Source organism: Petaurus breviceps, unplaced genomic scaffold (genome assembly GCF_028583685.1).
Source record: "Petaurus breviceps papuanus isolate PSGF00001 unplaced genomic scaffold, PetGlider_PUasm1.0 213, whole genome shotgun sequence".
Lineage (NCBI taxonomy): Eukaryota > Metazoa > Chordata > Mammalia > Diprotodontia > Petauridae > Petaurus > Petaurus breviceps.
Window position 1 is genome coordinate 5,223,646 of NW_027185860.1, and position 22,477 is coordinate 5,246,122.

At 36.4% G+C, this 22,477-nt stretch overlaps 1 pseudogene; it reads right to left on the bottom strand.

Annotated features, from left to right (window-relative positions):
- Positions 1-5,844: 5,844 nt before the first annotated feature.
- Positions 5,845-11,047, bottom strand: LOC138165559 (L-lactate dehydrogenase A chain pseudogene; annotated as a pseudogene).
- Between the last annotated feature and the right edge of the window lie 11,430 nt (positions 11,048-22,477).

A 22,477-nucleotide genomic window follows, 5' to 3' on the forward strand; every position in this document is an offset into this window, starting at 1 on the left:
TGAAATTTATTCTTTTTTATGAATGCGCTATAAGATCAACATTGCCACTATCTTTAATTATAGCTCCTTAACCACAACGTTCCTTTGATTTCTGTTATAGTTTTAACAATAATATCAAGATTGATATTTCTCCCAAGACTGGGGTCAGTAAAGGGTGATATATTTAGAATAGATTTTTTTTCTTTTCAAATAATTTTATTTGGTGGAGCCAAGATGGCAGAGTAAAAGCAGGAACTTGCTTAAGCTCATGCACCAACCACCTCCAATACCTGTAAAATATGACTAAACAAATTTTTGAGATACAGAACCCACTAAGTGACAGAGAGAAAAAAATCTCCCACTACAGGCAGCCTGGAAGGCCAATAAAAAGTGTCTAATCCACTTAGCTGGGGGCTGAGCAGTCTTTTGTGAGCCAGTGGAGCCCAGACATGGGGCAGCCACAACAAGAAGCACAGAATGTCCAAAGCAGACTTCAGGAAAGTGAATCATGAGCAGTTTTGGTGGTTTCCAAACTTAACCCATAAAAGCCAAAGAGAAAGTAAAAGGTCATTAGGTAGCTCCTTTCAGAACTGGGAGAAAGAAGACTGATCTGGCCCCTGCTCCTGGGGCAAGAGGTTGGGGGTGGCATGGCCACTCCAGCTGCTGCTGCCTGGATGCCTCATGAACTCCAGCTCTTCAAATAGTAGATGAACGAAGTAACCATTGAGAAGGTAATAAATCTTGCTTTTACCTGCTTGGATCTGGGTTGCAGTCTTGGGTGGTGGTCCTGGACTGTGTGGCCAGCGTGACAGAGCATATAGTGACTGTAGAGAGGATGCCCTCCTCAGACCTAAGAAAAAATTTGTGAAAACCCCAGCAGTTTGGGACACCGATCTGTCCACTATGGAAGCAGAAGTTTACTGTGGCAAAGAGCTCAAAAATCAAATAATTGTCTGGAAAAATGAGCAAGAAGAGGAAGAACAATGAGGCCATAGAATGCTTTTGGGGGGACAAAAATGATCGATACATGTAAATGGAAGAAGACAACAAAGTCAAAACTCCTGCATCAAAAGCTTCCAAGAAAAAATTGAACTGGTTAAAGGCCATCGAGGAGCTCAAGAAGGATTTTGAAAATCAAGTAAGAAAAGTGATAGAAAAATTGAGAAGACAAATTAGGATGATGAAATAAAATCATGAAAAGTGAGTCAACCGCCTGATAAGGGAGACCCAAAAAAACTACTGAAGAAAATAACACCTTAAAAAATAGACTAACACAAATGTCAAAGAAAAGATCCAAAAAGCCAATGAGGAAAAGAATGCCTTAAAAATTCTTATTGGCCAGATGGAAAAGGAATTTCAAAAACTCCCTGAAGAGAATAACTTCTTCAAAATTAGATTGGAGCAATTGGAAGTTAATGACTTTATGAGAAAGCAATATAGTATAAAACATATCCAAAAAATCAAAAATAGAAGGCAATGTGATATTCCAATTTCTCATTGGAAAAACCACTAACTTGGAAAAAAGATCTAGGAGAGAGAATTTTGTAATTGCTAGACTACTTGAATGTCATGATCAAAAAAGAGCCTAGAAATCATCGTTAAATAATTTTATTGTCATAGTGGTTGTATTACTAAGGTTTCCCTCTTATTGCTCTCCATAACCCTCCCAGGTTCATCCATTATAACAAAGAATTTCTTTTTTAAATAATGGGAAAATTTCTCAGCAAACCAAATGGCATTATATATATATATATATATATATGTATATATGTGTGTGTGTGTGTGCATGTGTATATATGTGTGTGTATGTGCATGTATATATATATATATGTGTTTTTGTGTGTGTGTTTGTGTGTGTGTATGTAATATGCAATAATCCATGTGATGACACCCTCCCTCTGCAAAAATTGGGGAACTTCTCATCCCTCTTCTTTGGGCCAAGCTTTTAAAAGAATATTTTAAAACTATGATTGTTACTACACTCTACCTTCTTAACATTTATTCTTCCATGGTAACTGTGAAAACAGAAGAGCATACAAAAGATTCAGTGGAATTTTTCTTTTTCTTTGTTTTATTAATTGTCTTATAACAATAATAATAACCAGGTGCTAAGCAATGTACTTTGTAATTTGGTGATTATCCCTGTGACCTAAATAAGCATACAGACACAGTGAATGATTTGGAATAGATTGGTTCCCAACTCTTTTATTGGATGGAATATCCAAAGCATTGAAATAAAAAAAAATTAATGTATATCATAAGTTCAAAGGACCTGGACAGTGTCTTATGTTCTCTCCATAATCCCAGAAACATATTCTGAATAGAGTTAAGTATGCAAAAAGTATTTATTGAATGAATGAGTGAGGTAATGAAAGGAGAACATTCAAATAACTGTTAATATCTGAAAAAACAATAGTTTTACCTAATGTGAAATAATTAGCATAAAATAATGCAAGCATTTACTAACATAAATTAACAGAAATGTTTTTATTAGAGTAAAGATATCATTCTCTTAATCCTTTTCGGAAGAATGCTTAGAGGCTTTCTGTCTATCTACTTTTCATTGTCAAGTGAGTAATAAATGGCTAAGAACATCAAATAATTATTTTAATGAATGGAAAAAAAACAGAAAACATATTTAAATTGAATGTGATATTCAGAATCCTTATAAACCAAAGTTTTTTTTTTTTTACCTAAACTAGGTTAACTTAAAAGCACATTACTTTATTATTTACTCATTCCTAACGGAATCACGATTATATATATAAAATCAGTTTCATTTGTAATTGTTTCAATTATGAAAATCAATTTTAATGGAAATGCCATTGAAAACAACTGCAAAAGAGCAAAAATGCTAATATAATATTAAATGACACGTTATTACCTATCATTCAATTTGATGTCTTTTCAACATGTCATCCATATGAAACTATGCATTTGACATACAAGTCCCATTTATTAGAAGATAATTTATGAAAGGAGACTATCAATGAGTGCAACATAGTGCCTGTAGGGACTCTGATGAAAATTCTGTATTACGATAAATCCCTGAAAGAAAAAAATTACAAATTGATAAGATTATTTTAAGGATATAAATGAAACTCTTAGAAACAGGACATGGATGGTTAAGAGAGAAACTAAATCATTAACTATGACAATGAACTTTGAGAAAAATTTAAGTAGGGGATTTTAATTTCTCTCAAAAGTGGCTGAGACAATTTCAGTAGCATGAAATATTAATCTACTCCTATACTTCTATGTGCATATATAGAGAGATAAATAGATAAATGAGAAACAGAGCAGATAGATAGAGAGGCAAAGTTCTTCTGTACAACTGACATTGACATTTAAATGTTCCAGAAACAGCTAAAATTTTTTATTGTGCAAGTTTGCCATATTTCCATCAACTGAGCAGCTTGTTAATGGTCACTGTTAAGTCTGTAGTTAATATTAAGGCAAACCTTCTCAGTCACTGAGATTCAACAGAGTACGCACTAAAAATGAGGCATAGTAAAAGATTTTAGAAAATGACAGAATAGTCTGAGTCAATTTTATTAAAAATCCTATGACTATAGATTTATTAAATATTAAATTGTAGAAAAATATTCAATGCTTCTATGCAGATAGAGATGATAAAATAATCAGCTGAGCACATATTTGAGGATGAAAATATACTCAAGAACTAGTTATGATTGGAGAAATCATTGCTGGGATAGAGAAGTAATTCTGAATTTTATCCCAAAGGGTTTAGTTATTTGCCTGGTACTGTTTCATATTTCATTAATATAGTTTCAATAATGCTATGGTAACTATACAGAATCATGTTGATAACATCAAGGTTCGTGTGTGTGTGTGTGCACGTGCGTGCAACTTTAAAATTAATGTAATAGTGCTTAGAAACCTAACTAAATTACAGGAGATATAAATACTCTAAAAACCCTGAGGTCATAAGAAATGAGTTTCTGGAAACACAGACACTATGTGAAAGGTCATAAAGAATAAAAATTTAATTTTAACTGAGGAAATCTCCAAATTTGAATTTGCCAGTCAAACCCATCAATGATCAAGTAGTTGGAGCAACTAAAGTATGTTAAGTACTTTTCAAAAGAAACCTTGAATTAGCGTTAAACTATCTTAATGACTGATGTCTAACCAGTTCTTTTAGTTACTTAAGGCAGAATCGAAATCCCTTGTTTTTTTTTTTTTTTTGGTATTTCATGAGTTTAATATCTTTGGCCAGTTTCCTTGCACACTGTGCATGAATTATTTGTACAGCAGTTATCACTGGAATATTCACTTTACAAATGGAAAATTATTTTTGAGACTACAGAATGAAAATCAGTACTGCTATTTAAGATTTTTCCTTGGGAAAAATCATAGTGGAGTGGTATAGATTCGTATTTCAAGTTTTTCTATTTAACTCATGCATAGTCAGACTTCCTTTCTTACCTGACAACTGAGTTTGATAAGAGCAATTGAAACTATCAGCTGGAACATGTATCTTTATATATTATATATAATGCGTGCACACGTGCGCGCACACCCACCCACACGCACACACAGAGGCCATTCAAATTAACTGAGAAGACTGAGTCATTTGACGGGAGCTTCTCCCACTTCCCTGCTTCTGAAATCTGGAAACATGTTTTCATTATCTGCTTGTACGTTACTCTCATCCCCTGAACGTGAATGACTTTGCAGGTAAGAGCTAATAACTGATTTTACTTGTGCCTTGGTCCTATCCTTTCCATTTATATCAAGGACTTATTTATCTATTTTATATTAGTTTTTTGCATCTTCATTCTCCCCATGCAAATTATACTTCCAACTTTGTTTAAAAATAGTTTTGGATTTCTTCCACACTTAAACATGACTTGGGTATACTAGTACTCAATCTTTCTTCTTTTATTGTCAGATATCTTCAAATAAATAGCCTATACTCACACCACAATAAGTTATCATTCCTTTATTCCCTTGATAACTGCTTCATGTTTCTGTTACTCCATGGGGAAAAGGAAAAAAACTTTTGTAAAGTTAGCTGATGGTATTTTAATCACCAAATTAGTTATTGCTTTTTTTCCAGATTTCATTTTTCCTGACTTCAATGAAAAATGTGACATCATAAAGCAATACCTCCTCTTAGATTATATTTATTATTTTGGTGGGAATATTATTATCATACATCTAGTTATACCATATAGGAATCAGTTGATAGCTCTTCTTTTTGTTGTCAAAAGTTTTATCCTTGGCAATATTCTCTTCTGCCAAAATTATGATCTCATCTATCTCCATAATTTCAACCATCACCTTTCTGCAGGTGATTTAATCTTCATTTCTTGTGGTGATATTTATTTTAATATAACTATACATTTTTTTCATTTTTATACCAAATATTTGTTCTGAATACTTAACCAATCTCACATGTTTAGAAGTCATCTACTCAGTTATTTTCTAAAGATCTTTTTGAATCTCTAAAATACGCTTTATATATAGCCTCTCTTTGTGACTTCCATAGCCCTAGTTTAGACTGTTACATTTTGTCAGCTGGGCTATTGAAATTTTCTGCTCTTGGCCACTCCAATCTTTTAAATTTTGTTTTATTGAGTGTTTTATTTTCCCCAATTATATGTGAAAATAATTTGAATATTTGTTTTTAAACTGAAGTGCAAATACCTCCTCTCTCCCCTCCCTCCCTTTTTGCAAAGGTAAGCAACATAATATAGGTTATACATGTGTAATCATGCAAAATGTATTTCCATATTAGTCATGTTATGAAAGTAAAAGAAAGAACAAGAGATAGGAAGATAAATTAGCAGGAGATAAAAAGAGAGATATGAAGAGATAGAAAGAGAATTTCCATTTAAATTAATGTGGACATGGGACACTAAGGAAGAAATCGTCATTAATTCCACATAGGCCCTTAATCGTGGTGGAAATTAGATGCACCCTTCTAAGATTCTTCATAATGCTTTCTGCCAGATACGCCACAGACAAGGCAATGGCCCAGGAAATGTAGCCCTTCAGCTTGATCACCTCATAAGCATTTTCAACCACCTGTTTTTGAACATCTTTCCAGTTCTCTGAATCAGCATCAGGTCCTATTTGAGGTTTAACATTCTTCTTCAGACACCCACTGGTAAAATTCACACACTCCAAATAGGAACACTGGAGTCTCCATGTTCCCCAAAGACCCATCCATGACAAAATGAAAAAGGACACCACGTTTTAATAGTAAGGAATTTTGAAGAACCTTTTGTATTGCTAAGCTGAGAGATACTTAGCACCTAGTTTAAAATTAAGCCTCTGTTAAAGAAACAGAAATTATGAACCCCTGTTGCTTACATATATGAAGGGGCTGAACAGGGAGGAGCAATTCTGCATATATGGAAAAACCCCAGCTAGGAAAGTCAGAATTTCCTGGGAACTAGAGTGGCAGGAGCTTCTTCTGAGGGCCAGCTAAGCTCTTGAGGACTTCTGCAGGCCACCTGTACCTTCTGAGGCTGTTGAGGTTTTCCTAAGGGCCAGCCAGAGCTTCCTGAGAAAGCATGACTGGGGTATCAGGACTTTGTCTGTCTGTGGACTTGTGAAACCTTGATTTCCCAGGAATATGTCTCTATTATTACCAGGAATATGTCACAGTCTTGTGAAGGATTTAAGGTGGACTGGACACTGTGAGGTTCAGTGTGGAACAGGAACTGCATGGAGAGCTGCACGAGGAGCTGGGAGCTATCTGCCTTTAAACCCAGCTGACAGTTTGGTGAATTCAGGTAGGAGATGAGACTATGGAAGGGAAACCATGAAATCTGAAAACCTCCACTAAGTCAAGATGAAAAGATCTTTTCATAAATAGTGAACAGTGACTGACCCTGATGTGAGGTTTTACTTTGGTACCCATTTTGAAAAGAGTTGGGTGATTTGGCCAGATGAGACTCTGGGTAGCTGTTGAGCCTTACCCTGCACAACAACCCCTCCCTCCCCACCCCAGCTTTGAAAACTGATATGTTGGTGCTTCCCTCTCTGCTAACTAACTATGTATGATTGTAATGGTCAGAAAGCTGGAAGTCCTGTTTGCTGAATTGTGTTATTTTCTGTAGAGCAGCAACTGATGGAATTGTAATCTATTTGTGATTAGATTTTGTGAGTGAATTAAGGATGCTATGATTGACTAAATGAATGTACTTCCCAGGGATGGAGTACTTTGACTTTTGTATTTTGTGACCCTTAAGGAGGCAAGTCTTCTTAAGTATGGTTCAATGATTCAGTTACTAAATAATTGTACTTTGTTGAAAACTATTGTGAACACTTTGGTGAAAACTATGTGGCCATTTTAGTGATGTCATTGTGAATGCTGCATTTTGCTTTTTCTGTGATAAGTTATAGCATTGTGAATGCTGTACCTTGATTTTCTGTCATTGTTGTGCTCTGATTTATCATTGAATAAATATAGTGTTCACTATACTATGTAATCAGAACCTTGAAAGGTGTTCACATCAGGAGTCCTCTGGAAAGTTGCTCTTTTGTGCAAGAGCCTCTTTCCCATTTGGTAATGGAAACATCTGGAATCCAGATTGCAACCACTTCCAATAATGCAGTTTCTTGGAGAGCCACTTAACTTCCATGACACATATGTCAAAATATCCACTGGATTGGAAACAATAAGTGGCTTGCAACAAGGGTTGTATTTAACAATATTGGGAATGATGAAATCATTTTCTATTTTTAATTTCTTTTTTATTTGTTTATTTTTAGTGTTCAACATTTAATTCCACAAAATTTTGAGTTACACCTTTTCTACCCGCCCCTTTCCCTACCCCCATCCCAAAATAATAAGCCTGCTGAGTACCCCTTCAGCCAATCTGCTCTTTCTTATATCCTCCCCTATGCCCCGCTCTAACTTTCAAGTAGGGCAACATGGATTTCTATACCCCTGCATATCTTATTTCCCAGTTGCATATAAAAAAACAACATTTTAACTATATTTAAAACTTTGATTTCCAGATTCTTTCCCTTCTTCCCTCCTCACAGTACCCCACTGGCAATATAGGGAAATGAATAAAGTTCTACCTGTGTAGTTATGGAAAATATTTCCTTAGTAGATATATTGTAAAAATTACTATATTTCCCTCAATCCTATCCCAACCCCCACTTATACTGTTTTCTACTTTGACCTTGTCCCTTTCCAAAATTGTGTGGTTATAACTCCCCTCTCCCCCAGTATGCTTTCCCTTTGGTCATCCCCCCTCTTATCCACTTCCCCCCTACTTTCCTGTAGAGTATGATACCTAATTGAGTGTATATGTTATTCCCTCCTTAAACCAAATTCAATGAGAGTACCATTGGCCCATTCCCTTTCTGTCCTTCCCCTCCATTGCAACAGTTTTCTCCTACCTCTTTCATATGAGACAATTTACCTTATTCTATTTCTCCCTATCTCTTTCTGTAATTATATTCTTCTCTCACCTCTTAATTTTATTTTTTAGATATCATCCCTTCCTGTTCAACTGACCCTGTGCCCTCTGTCTATATATACATATACACACATATGTATGTACACTGACACGTATTCATATTAATATACACCCTCATATATATGTATATATGTGTGTGTGTGCATGTATGTGTGTAAGTATGTGTATGTGTGTGTGTGTATTCCCTTCAACTATCCTCATACTGATAAAAGTCTGATAAGTTACAATTACAATTTTTCCATGAAGGAATATAAATATTTCAACTTTAATAAGTTCCTCATGATTTTTTTTCTTATTTACCTTCTCATGGTTCTGTTGCATTTTGTATTTGAAAATCAAATTTTCTGTTCACCTCTGCTGTTTCAACCAGAATGTTTGAAAATCCTCTATTTCATTGAATAACATATTTTCAACTGAAACATTATACTCAGTTTTGCTGGGTAGGTGATTCTTGGTTTTAATATTAGCTCTCTTGACCTCTGGAGTATCACATCCCAAGCCCTTGCATTACTTAATGTAGAAGCTGTTAGATCTCATGTTATCCTCATTGTGTTTCCTCAACAGAAAATTTGTATTATCCTGGCTGCTTGTAATATGTTCTCCTTGATCTGGGAACTCTGGAATTTGGCTATGATATTCCTAGGGGTTTTCTTTTTGGCATCTTTTTCAAGAGGCAATTGGTGAATTCTTTCAATTTCTACTTTATGCTCTCGTTCTAGAATATCAGGTGCAATTCTCCTTTAGAATTTCTTGAAGGATGATGTCTAGATTACTTTTTTTAAGCAACCAGGGTTAAATAACTTGCTCAAGGTTACATGGCCAGTTATTTCTGGGTATGGTGCTGAGTGTCTGAGGCCAGATTTGATCCCTAGGTCATCCCAACACTGGAGCCAGTGCTCTTACTCGCTGAGCCACCTGGCTGCCCCTAAGCAATTGGGGTAAAGTAACTTGCTCAAGGTTACACAGCCAGGTGTTTCTGGGTGGGTACTAAGTGTCTGAGCCCAGGATTTGATCGCCAGGTCATCCCGACACTGAAGCCAGTGCTATTACTCGCTGTGCTACCTGGCTGCCCCTAAATTACTTTTTTGATCATAGCTTTCAAGCAGTCCAAAATGTTTTAAATGTTCTCTCCTGGATATATTTTTCAGGTCAGTAGTTTTGCCAAAGTGATATTTCACAGTCCCTTCTATTTTTTTATTTGTTTGGATCTGTTTTATAGTATATTTACTTCTCATAAAATCATTAGCTTCCATATTCTCCAGTCTAATTTTGAAGAAATTATTTTCCTCAGTGAGATTTTTAAATTCCTTTTCAATCTGGGCAATTTGGCTTTTTAAGGCATTCTTGTCCTCATTGGCTTTTGGGGGTTCTTTTGCCATTTGCGTTATTCTATTTTTTAAGGTGTTATTTCTTCAGTATTTTTTGGATCTCCTTTAGCAGGCTGTTGACTCACTTTTCATTATTTTCTTGCATCATTGTCATTTCTCTTCCCAATTCTTCCTCCACTTCTCTTACTTGGTTTTCAAAATGCTTCTTGAGCTCCTCAATGACCTGTAACCAATTAATATATTTATCAGGAGCTTTTGATGCAGGATTTTGCCTTTTTTTACTTCTTAGGATTCCATGGTTTGATCCTTTTTGTCCCCAAAAAATGGTTCTATGGGCTGATTTTGCTTCCTCCACTTGCTCTACTTGCCAGCCAATTACTGGACCTTTGAGTTGTTTGCTATGGTAGAACTGTCCTTCCAGAGTGGAGAGCTGTGTCCAAAATAACTGGAGTTTTCCAAAATGTTGTCAGAGGTCTGAGGAGGGTGCCCTCTCTGCAGCCACCACAGGTTCTGTCACACTGTTGTTTCTCACCCCAGGACTACATCCCAAGACAGCGACCCAGATCCAAGCAGGTCAAAAGAAGAGCAATTACACTATGAATGGTCACTTGGTACCCTAAGATTTTCCTGCCAGGAGCTCCACAAAAAGCCATGCAGCAGTAACTGTAGATGATGTACCTCTGCCATCTCTCAATGCTGTGCCAGGGGCCATACCACAATGTTTTGTCACCCAGTTCCAAAAGAGCTTCTCACTGACCTTTTATTTTCTCTTTGTTGTTTATGGGTTGAAAAATCTGGAAACTGTCACAGCTGCCAGTGATTCATTCTCCTGAAGTCTGCTCTGGAGAGTCTGTGGAGCTGGTTGAGGCCACCCTGGCTGAATCAAGACTGTACCTGTCTCCCAGCTTGGTGTGATAGATCCTTCCTTTAGGCCTGGCAGGCTGTATTCAGGGGGAGATTTGTTTCTTTCTTTTATTTTGTGGATTCTGTAGCTCTAAAATTTTGTTTATTCATATTTTACAGGTGTTGGAGGTGGTTGTGGTAGGAGTTCATGGAATTTCCTGCTTCTACTCTGCCATCTTGTCTCCACCCCTGGAAATGATCAATTTAAAGATATTCATATTATCCTGGACCAAATTAAGGTGACTTTTACTCCTGTTGACGTGTCCCAGACATAACAATGACTAGTTTTGAGTTTGCAGTTACACTGTATTCTTTGCCAGAAACAGTCTTTGGAATTTTGAAGAACAGGCTGACATGTTGGAGATCCATTATCTCTCCTTTTAGGTTGTCTTCTATTACATAAACTAAGGCAAGTTGATCAGTCAAATCTCATGTTAAGATACTGATGTCACATTCCATGCCAACTGTATCAACCTCAACAACGTCAGCTTGTTCTGCAAAACTTGTCCTTCCTTTAGGAGATTCAAAATCAACTGATCCTTAACAGTAGATGCCATTTTGGGAGATATCAAGTTTGTTGGTATGACTGGGAAAGTTCTGAATTTTACATTAGACTCCTGCTCCCATATGTGTGACAATAATGGACTCTTAACGAATGTTCTCAGCAATATAAAACCCCAGGCAGTTCTGAAGAATTTATCCTAAAATATTATTAACCTGTGGGGAAAGTACAGATGGAATCTGAATAGAAGTTGAAGCATATTTCTATTTTTCTGCCTTTATTTTTCTTGCTTTATTGTGGGGAGGGAGGGGATGGTTATTTTATTTTCTTTTGCAACTTGGCTAATATGGAAATACAAAAGTGCTTACCTCCTCAAAAAGGGATAGAAAAGTGAGGTAGGATGGTGATCTGGAATTTTTAAAGCCAAATAGGAGCATCTTTCCAGAGCACTGGTGCTGTGAACAGCCTTAAGGTTTTGATCACATAGTATAGTGGATTCTCTATTCAGCTTTAAACTAAAGCAAATCCTTCACAGAAACCAAAATACAGCACTCACAATGTTATAACATAAGAATTTATCACTAAGTGGTCACATAATTTTCACAAAAATGGTCACAAAATTTTAGACAAAAGATATCATTCAGTAAGTCCTTAACCCAATCATCCCTAAGGAGCAAGCCTCCTTAAGGGACACAAAGTACAAATGTAAAAGTTCTCCAACCCTAAAAAAAAAAAATCTCCACCTTTTAGGTCACATTGTCTTACACTCAGTCAAAAAGTCTTCTTTCTTCTTAATTGGAGATTAGTTTCCAATCATCCTTAAGAGATACAAAGTACAGAGTACAAAGTTCTCTCATCCCTAGTCCACAGTAAATCATGATCTTCTCAGTCAGCACTAAGTACCCAAAAAAAGGTCTTTTCATCTTTACTTTAAGCTGGCTCTCAGATTACATGGTTCCTCTTCCATTGTCCCAGCTTTTTCCTGAATTTACCCAACTGTAACCTGAATTCAAAGGTAGGCAGCTCTCAGCTCCTCATCCAGCTCCTTGTGCACTTCCATATTGAAGTTTACAGTGTCCATTCCACCTCAAATCTGGCACAGTTTCTGTTTTGGGGAAGATAAACCTTAAAAGGACCAAAAGCAACATTCATACACATTTTAGCACCATAATCAATTCTCTATCTGTTTGCAAAAGCACTACAGACCCACAGACAAGAACTGAGAACTCGACAGAGACCCACAAAAAAGGTCTAAGGACTCAGAACAAATTTTCCCAGGACCTCCAAAATCCAACTTCAGGATTTCAGTAAAAAGAGAATGAGAAAATCCTCTTTCAGGGCTTCCAGTGAGCTCCCAGGGCTTCTGCGCAAAATAATACAAACAAAAATCAGCAGAGAAAGAAGAGATAATCAGAGTGCCACCACCACAAGTGTTCCCTTCTCAATTCTGCTCTTTTCCAGCTTGGGCTTCTCCTTCTTCATGATCATTAGCTCCTCCATGTTCCTCCCTCCTCTTAGGTCCTTCCTGTTCCTTTCTTTGGCAAGTTCCTTTTCTCCCACTGTGGGGTTCACAAGTTCTGTTTCTTTTTTTTTAAGTGAGATAATGTTTTTAATGCTTTAATAATTTCTGATTTATATCATCCATTTCTGCCAGATTTTGAGTTACAAATTTTCTCCCCATTTCTCCCCCACCCACCGCCCCAAAATAACAGTACCACAGGATATCCCCTCCTCCAATCTGCTCTCTCCCACATTTTCCCCCATACCCTTTTGACTTTTCCAGTGGATCTCTATGCCTCAGTGCCTGCACATCCCATTTCCCAATTACATGTAAGATGGTATTAATAATAGTATATAAATATATATATATACATATATACACATATTCATATTTATATATGCATATACACACATATATATACATACACACACATATATACACACACACATACATATTTGAATATTTGATTTCAAAACTTTCAAATCCAGATTCATTCCCCTCCTTCCCCATAACCCACCAATAATGAAAAGATACACAGTTCAGTATAGGTTGCACATGTGTGGCTAATGCAAAACAATAACATAGTAGATGCATTGTAAAAGACTGACTACACTTCCCTCCCTCCCATCCCACCTCCCACCTGATGTATTCTCCAATTTGATCCTGTCTGTTTTAAAAAATGAGTGCTTCCAGCCTCCCTCCCCCCCAGCCTGCCCTCCCTTCTATAATCCCCCCTCTCATCCCTTTCCCCCCTATTCTCCTGGAGGGTGAGATACCCTATTTAGTGTGTATTTCACTCCCTCCTCAAGACAAATTCAATGGGAATAAGGTTGACCTATTCCCTTTTGCCTTCCTATTATTCCCCTCCATTGTAACCATTTCCCCTTCCCTCTTCTGTATGACTTAGTTTACCCCAATTTGTCTCTCCCCATCTCCTCTCATTGTATTCCTCTCACCTCTTAATTTCACCTTTTAAGTATCATTCCTTCCTGCTAAATTGGACCTGTGCCCTCTATCTATGTATACCTGTAAACATATATACAAACATTCACATATGTATTCATATCCCCATATGCCCTCATATGTAGACATATATATATATATATATATATATATATATATATTTCTAATCCATTCAACTACTGAGAAAAGTTTAATAAGTTACAATTATTGTTTTTCCATGTAGGAATGTTAATAGTTCAACTTTGATAAGTTCCTTATGATTCCTTTTCCCTGTTTACCTTCTCATGCTTCTCTTGCTTCTTTTATCTGAATGTCAAATTTTCTATTCAACTCTGTTTTTTTCAGCAAGAATGCTTGAAAGTTCTCTATTCCACTGAATGACCATATTTTCCCCCTGAAACATGATACTCAGTTTTGCTGGGTAGGTAACTCTTGGTTTTAATCCGAGCTCCTTTGCCCTCCGGAATATCATATTCCAAACCCTTTGATCTCTTAGTGTAGAAGCTGCCAGATCCTGGGTTATCCAGATTGTGTTTCCACAATATTCAAATTGTCTCTTCCTGGCTGCTTGTAATATTCTCTATTTAATCTGGGAATCCTGGAACCTGGCTATAATATTCCTAGGAGTTTTCTTTTGGGGATCTTTTTCAGGAGGTGATTGGTGGATTCTTTCAACCTCTATTTTGCCCTCTGGCACTAAAACATCAGGGCAGTTTTCTTTGAGAACTTCCTGGAGGATGATATTTAGGTTCTTACTTTGGTCATGGCTTTCAGGCAGTCCACTAATTTTTAAATTATCCCTCCTGGATTTATTTTCCAGGTCAGTGGTTTTTCCCATAAGATATTTCACATTGCCTTCTATTCTTTCATTGGTTTGGATCTGTTTAAGAGCATCTTGATTTCTCATAAAGTCCTTAGCTTCCATTTGCTCCAATCTAATTCTGAAGCAATGATTCTCCTCATTGAATTTTTGAGATTCTTTTTTCAAGCAAAATCGGCTTTTTAAGACATTCTTCTCCTCATTGCCTTTTTGGGCTTCCTTGCCATTTGAGTCAGTCTGTTTTTTAGTATTATTTTCCTGAGTTAGGCTGTTGACTCTCATTTCATAATTTTCTTCCATTGTTCTCATTTCTCTTCCAAATTTTTCCTCCACTTCTCTTATTTTGTTTTCAAAATGTTTCTTAAGGTCCTCTATGGCCTCTAACCACCTTGTATTTTCCTTTGAAGCTTTTGGTGCAGGAGTTCTGACTTCCCTGTTTTCCTCCTGTTCCATGCTTTCCTCCTTTTTGTCCCCCAAATAGGAGTGTATTGTTAGAATCTTCTGTCTGCTTTGTTTCCTTTGCCTGCTCATTTTGCCACTCAATTACTTGACTTATGGGCTTTTTGCCACAGTAGGACTCTGCCACCAGACAGGGGAGCATTTGTCCCAAACGCTGGGGTTTTCTCAGCTGCCGGAGGTATTAGAAGGGTGCCCTCTCTGAGGTCTCCACATGCTCTGGCAAGCTGGACACACACCGCAGTACCTCCACCCTAGACTGCAATCCAGATCCAAGCAGGTTAAAGCAAGAGGGATTACCCCTCAGACTGCTGTATGGTCCCCCTACACTCTGCAGGCTAACAGCTGAAGCTGCTACTTGGCGCTGCCTGGATGTGCAGGCATCTCAGGGGCTTTTCGCCCTGGGGGTTAAAGCCAGGCACTCCCACTTACTGGTCCCAAAGTCCAGACTGTATTGACCTCTCACTTTGTCCTTTGTGTCTATGTGTTGATAAATCTGGAAATGGCCACAGCTGCTGCTGATCTGGAGTCCCTCTGGACAACAGCTGGTCAGGCCTGCCCTGGGGCTAAAGCCTCAGTGTGAGGCTGGGCTGGTCTCCTAGAGTGCTGTGCTGGATACCCGCCAGCCTGCCAGGCTGTCCTCAGCGGGAGGTTGCTTCTCTGTGTCATTTTGTAGGTTTTGCAGCTCCAAAGTTTGTTTAGAGTCCCCTTTTTACATGGATTGGGGAGGGTGGAAGCCAGAGCTGCGGGAAAGTCGTGCTTCTACTCCGCCATCTTGGCTCTGCCCCCACAAGTTCTGTTTCTTAACAAAGACTTGGTATAATCATGGGAAAGGATCAAAAGAAATTTGAACTGAAACAAGGTGCTAAATAATTAAATAGCTGAAACAAAGTGTTAAGTACTTCTTTGCTTGCAATTACAGAATTCAAAATAAAAACAGAAGAATGATAGAATGTATTTCATGTAATTGAGAAAAATAATAATTTTGAAAGTATTAGAAACAAAAACAAACAAATCTAACTCTTATATACATTAAATGTTAATAATAAGCAAACCCATAAAAAGAATTACAGATTGGATGAAAAACAAAATCCATATAATTTTTTATGGAGAGTTATTTTTTGCTTTCTTTTTCTTTAAAGGAACTGGCTTCTTTAAGGTAAGTAGCCCATAAGTTGACTGCTCAGGTAGGTAACAAAGAAGATAGAGCATTGGGCTTGGAGTCAGAAGTATTTTAATTCAAATACTGTCATAAATGCCTTCTGGCAAGATCTGGAAAGTTGCTTAATGTTAATATAACTCATTTTGTTTATCTATAAAATAGGAATCATAGTAGTATTTGCATTCAAGAATTGTTGTAAAGGTAAAATGAGTTAGGATTTCTAAAGTTTTTTGCAAAACTTAAAATGCAATACAATTGCAACTATGATTTTTATTATTTTATACAAATGAATGAATTTTTGTTTAGTTTTTTTCACAGTCAGTATCATTTTAAATTTTTTTTTAATTCTGAGTTTGAAATTCTCTCCCTTCTTCCTTCCCTTCTCTCCTCATTGAGAAGGAAATATAGGTTAAACATGTATTCATGGAAAACATATTTCCATATTAGTCATATCATGAAAGCAAACATAGACAAAATAAATCTCAAGAAAAATAAAATTAAACAAAAGTTTTCTTCAATCTGTATTCAGACACAATCAGTTCTTTCACTGGGGATGGATAGCATTTTTCATCAAGTCTTTCAAGGTTGTCTTGTATTGCTAAGAATAACTAAGTATTTCACAGCTAATAATCTAACCATATAGCTTTTACTTTGTAAACAGTGCATATCACTTTGCATCAACTTTTTTAAGTCTTTCCAGTGGTTTTTTTGAGAGTATCTTGCTCATCATTTATTATAGGACAATAGTATTCTATCACTATCCTTTACTATAGCTTTTTCAGTCATTTTCTAGTGGATTGACATTCTGTCAATTTCAAATTCTTTGCAACCAGAAAAAAATGCTATAAATATTTTTGTATATATGAACACTATTGCTTTTTGTTTTACATGTTTTGTGGGATAAAGACCTATTAGTGGAATTGATAGGTCAAAGAGTATGTGTGGTTTAATAGAGCTTCAATCATAGTTCAAAATTGCTCCAAACAATTGTCAAATAAGGTGACTACTCCACCAAAAGTATATTAATGTCTCATTTTTCTCACATTCCTTTCAATATTTATCGCTTTACTTTTCTTTCCTATTAATTAAAACAATAGGCATGAGATAGTACTTCATAATTGTTTCAATGTGCATTTCTCCAATTGATAACTAAGAGCATTTTTCATATGGTTATAGATAGCTTTGATTACTTCATCAGAAAGCTGTTTTATAATTTTATCATTTATAAATTGGAGAATGGCTCTTATTTTTATAAATTTGACAGTCTTTTAAATGTTGGAGAAATGAAACCTTTATCAGAGAAACTTTAAAAAAGTTTTTTTTTTTCACAGTTACTATTGCTAACTGTATTTCCTTCATGGCTACTTCCCTCTCTGTTTATTCCATGCTCTCTTGTCTTTTGCCCTGTCCCTCCTGAAAAGTGTTTTGCTTCTGACTACCCCTTCCCTAAATCAGGCCTGCCTTATTTCACATACACACCCCCACCATCTCTTTTCCCCTTCTCCTCCTACTCTCTTGTAGGGTAAGATAGATTTCCATATGAAATTGAATTTGTATATTATTTCCAGTTTTAAGCCAGTTCAAATGACAGCAAGGTTCACTCACTCTCCCCCATTCCCTCCTTCTTTTCCTGTACTGTAAAAACTTTTTCTTTCCTCTTTTATGTGAGATAAATTGCCTTATTGCACCTGTCTCTTTCTCCCCTTTGAAGCTTTAATTTTATTTTTTAGATGCCATCCCTTTATATTAAATTCACAGCTTTGCCCCTCTGTCTACATATCCTACTTATATCTATACCTAATAAAGAGAAAGCTCTTACAAGTTGCAAGTATCATTGCTCTAGGTAGGAATGTTTTTAAACTTACGAAGTCACTTATGATTTTTCTTTCCTTTTTATGCTTCTCTTGAGTCTTGTGTTTGAAAGCTAAATTTTCTATTCAGCTTTGTTCTTTTACTCAAGAATGCTTGAAATTCCTCTATTTCACTGAACGTCCTTTTATTTACCCCCAGATTGAAAATGCAGTTTTGCTGGGTTTCTAGTAGTAATGCCATCTCCTTTGCCCTCTGCATATCATATTTCAAAGCTTCTGATCTTATCAAACAGAAGCTGCTAAATCTTGTGTCATCCTGACTGTGGTTTCTGTGATACTTTAATATCTTCTTTCTGGCTGTGCACAATATGTTCTCCTTTCCTTGGGAGTTCTGAAATTTGGTTATATTTTTCCTTGGAGTTTTCATTTTGGGATGTCATTCAGAAGGTCATTCAGGACGCTTTCAATTTCTATTTTACCCTCTGGTTCAAGAATATAAGGGCTGTTTTCCTTGGTAATTTCTTGAAAGAGGTGTCTATGATCCCTTTTTATTATGACTTTTAGGTAATGTAATAATTTTTTAATTATCTCTTCTATTTTCTCTCCAGATCAGTTCTTCTTTCAATGAGATAATTCACATTGCTTACTATGATTTTTTTTCATTCTTTTGGTTTTGTTGTATTGTTACTTCATGCCTTATAAAGTCATTACCTTCTACTTTCTCAATTCTAAATTTTAAGAATTTTCTTCAGTCAACTTTTATTCTCTTTCAGTTTGACAAATTATCATTTTCAAAGAGTTATTTCTTTTTTATTCAGTAAATTTCCATTTGTCCAATTCTGTTTTCAATTCATTCTTCTTCTCCTTATTAGTTTTTTGTACTTCCTTTAATATTTGTTTTTAAGGTATTGTTTTTTTTCAGTATGTTTTGTGTCTCCTTTACCAGGTAATAGTTAACTCCATTTTTCATGATTTTCTCTCTTTTCTCTTTTGGTTTCCCCCCCCCACACTCTAATTTTTTCTTCTACAGAGTTCTCATATTTGATTTTCACAATCACTTCTTACCTCTTCCATGGCCTGATACCAATACATATTTTTCTTCATGGCTTTGAATGTGAGAGTTTCGATTTTTTTTTATCTTCTTCTGAATGTGTATTTTGATCTTCCTTGTCACATAGTAATTTTCCATGCTTTGAATTTCTAATTGTTGTTCACTTATATTCCCAATTTATTACTTGGTTTTTAACTCTTTATTGAAGGGGAGATCTGTTTCCAAGGTGGAGGTTGAACTCTTGCAAGCTTCAAGATCTTTGTGTAACAGTTTTCAGCAATACTTCTAGGGACCTAAAAGTTTTTAAATTTTTCCAGGGTGGTAAGATCTAAGGAGAGATGTTTGCTACTATTCTGGCCTGTGAGCAAACACAAGCATTTTTTTTTCTTCCCTGGAACTATGGAATGATCTTTATTCCATTGTTGCTCTGTTGCCGTAGCTCTCCTCCTTGCTCTGTGACTGTCACCTAGGACTGCAGCCCAGATCTCAGTATAAGTAAAACAACAGAATCTGTTTCCTTTTGCCAGTAAAGGGACATCTGTAATCTCCTGAGCAGTTTTTTGATCCCCTTGCCATCTGGGAGCTGAGATCTCCAGAAGCAGTTGCAACTGCTGAAGATACAGTCATTCTGAAGACCTGTTCCTGGTTTGTTGAGGTTGAGACTATATTGGCACTGCTAGCAGTGGACTGTGTTTGCCTCTCACCCAGGAGCAGCAGAACTTTCTAGCTGACCTTCTAAGTTGTCTTTGAATGGGAATATATTTCATCTTCTACTTTTGTGTGGTCTGTTGCTTCAGAAAAAAAATATGGCATTATTTAAAGGTATTTAGAGAGGTTTTGGGGAGAGCTCAGGTGAGTCACTGAATTTTCTCAGCCCTCTTTGGTACCTCTTCATTGAATGTATTAAAGAGAAATACACACACACACACACACACACACACACACACACATATATATATATATGATAAAATTCAAAACTTTAAATATATGTCCATTATATATTGAATATATTTACACATACATACAGGCTGACACACATCTATAGATATATCTGTGTGAATATTCTCCAGAGAAATATAGGTTTTCCATATAATTATATAATAATTGGAACTTTTTAAAACGTTGAACAGGAAATAAAAAAATTAGATTTCATTGGATCATATCTTTATTGTTTCCCAAAAGAAGAGGACCTTCTTTTAGGTAGTGTAGCAACAGCTGTTCTTCGATACTTATTTTTTGGTTAACTCAGATTCTTGATAGTGTCATTGTTTTCTCACTAATGGTGACCAATTAATAATCAATCAATTTGTAGAAATTGTCAAAAGACAAACATGTTCTGAATTTGTTTCTCCTAGTTTTCTATTAAGTTAAATTCAGATGGTACTTATATATTTTTAGTCATTTGGAAGTATTATAAAATTGTTTAGTTCATACTTTATCTGTGATTATGAGGCCTTAATAACAACTATTATTACTCTGTGGTTTCCAATAATGTATTAAAACTCCACAATTGCTCTTTTGAAGAGAATATATATGTATCAGCACCACTACATAAAGAAAATTAGACCTTGGGGGCGGAGTCAAGATGGCTGAGTAGAAACAGGACTTCCGCTGGGTTCTGACACTCACCACCTCCAATTCATGTAGAAGGTGACTTGGAAAACTTTGGAGCTACAGAATGCACAAAATGACACAGAGAAGCTAACCTCCCACTGAGGACAGGCCAGCAGGGAGCAGCCAGCATAGTGATCTGGGAGCTGAGCCCAGCCCTGCTGAACCAGAGGTTTTAGCCCCAGGGCAGGCCTGACAAGCAGTGTACTGTAGGGACTTCAGATCACCAGCAAATGTGGTGGTTTCCAGAATTATCAACCCACAGATGCTAAAGACAAAGAGAGAGATCAGTGAGGTGTGGACTTTGGGATCTGATAGTTTGCAAGTGTGGTCCTCCTTTATCCCCTGGAGGGAGAAGCTGTTGAGAAGCTACAGCCCTGCAGCCACCACGGTGGGGCAGCTTCAGCTCCTGCCTTACAGAATGTAGGGGGACCAAGCCACCAGTTTGAGGGGTAATGGCTCTGGCTTTAACCTGCTTGGATTTGTATTGCATTCTAGGGTGGAGGTCCTGGGGTGTGTGGCCAGCTTTCTAGTGCACGTGGAGGCTTCAGAGAATTACCTAACTAACACATTCAGCAGCTGAGAAAACCCACCATTTGGGATGAAGCTTCCCTTTCTGGTAGCAGTGTGCTACTGTGGCAAAAATCCTAAAAGTGAACTAATTGAGTGGCAACATGAGCAAACAAGGGAAGCAAAGCAAACAAGGGAATGTAACATTAGACTCTTATTTTGGAGACAAAATGGATCAAAGCATGGAACAGGAGAAAGACAGTGGAGCAAGAACTTCTGCACCAAAGGCTTTCAAGACAAATACAAGCTGGTTACAGACCATAAAGGAGCTAAAAAGGATTTTGAAAACCAAATAAGAGAAGTGGAGTAAAAATTGGGGAGAGAAATGAGAACAATGCAAGAAAATTATAAAATAAAAGTCAACAACCTGACTGAAGAAATAACATCTTAAAAAAAAGACTAACTCAAGTGGCAAAAGAGGTTCAAAAAGGAAATAAGGAGAAGAATGCTTTAAAAAGCTGAATTTGCCAAATAGAAAAAGAATCTGAAAAGCCCAATGAAGAGAATCATTATTTCAGAATTAGATTGGACCAAATGGAAGCTAGTGACCTTTTGAGAAATCAAGATACTCTTACAGAGATCCAAACAAATTAAAAAAAAATAGAAGGCAATGTGAAATATCTCATTGGAAAAACCACTGACATGGAAAATTGATCAAGGAGAGATAACTTCAAAATTTTTGGACTACCTGAAAGTCAAGATGAAAGAAAACCTAGAAATAATCCTTCAAGAAATTCTCAAGGAAAATTGCCCCGAGTTCGAAATAATCCAGTGTTCAAATCCTGAAAAAGATTTCAAAAAGAAAACTCCTAGTAATATTATAGTCAGGTTCCACAGCTTATAGATCAATGATAGAATATTACAAGCAGCTGGGAAGAAACAATTTGAATATGGTGGAAACACAATCAGGATAACACAGCATCTGGCAGCTTCTACACTGAGGCATTGAAGGGCTTTAAATATGATATTCCAGAGGGCAAAGGAGCTGGGATTAAAACCATGAGTCACCTGCCCAGCAAAACTGAGTAACCTCTTTCAGGGGAAAGTATATTCATTCAGTGGAATGGAGTACTTTCAAGGATTCTTCATGAAAAAATGAGAATTTAATAGAAAATTTGACATTCAGATACAAGAAGAAAGAGAAGCATGAGAAGGTAAACAGGGAAAAGAAATCATAAGGAACTCATCAAAGTTAAACTATTTATATTCCTACATGCAAAACAATAAGTGTAACTTATGAAACCTTTCTAAGTATGAGAATAATTCAAGGGAATAGAAATGCATGTGTGTGTAGATAGAAAGAAAGATAGATAGATAGATAGATAGATAGATAGATAGATAGATAGATAGAT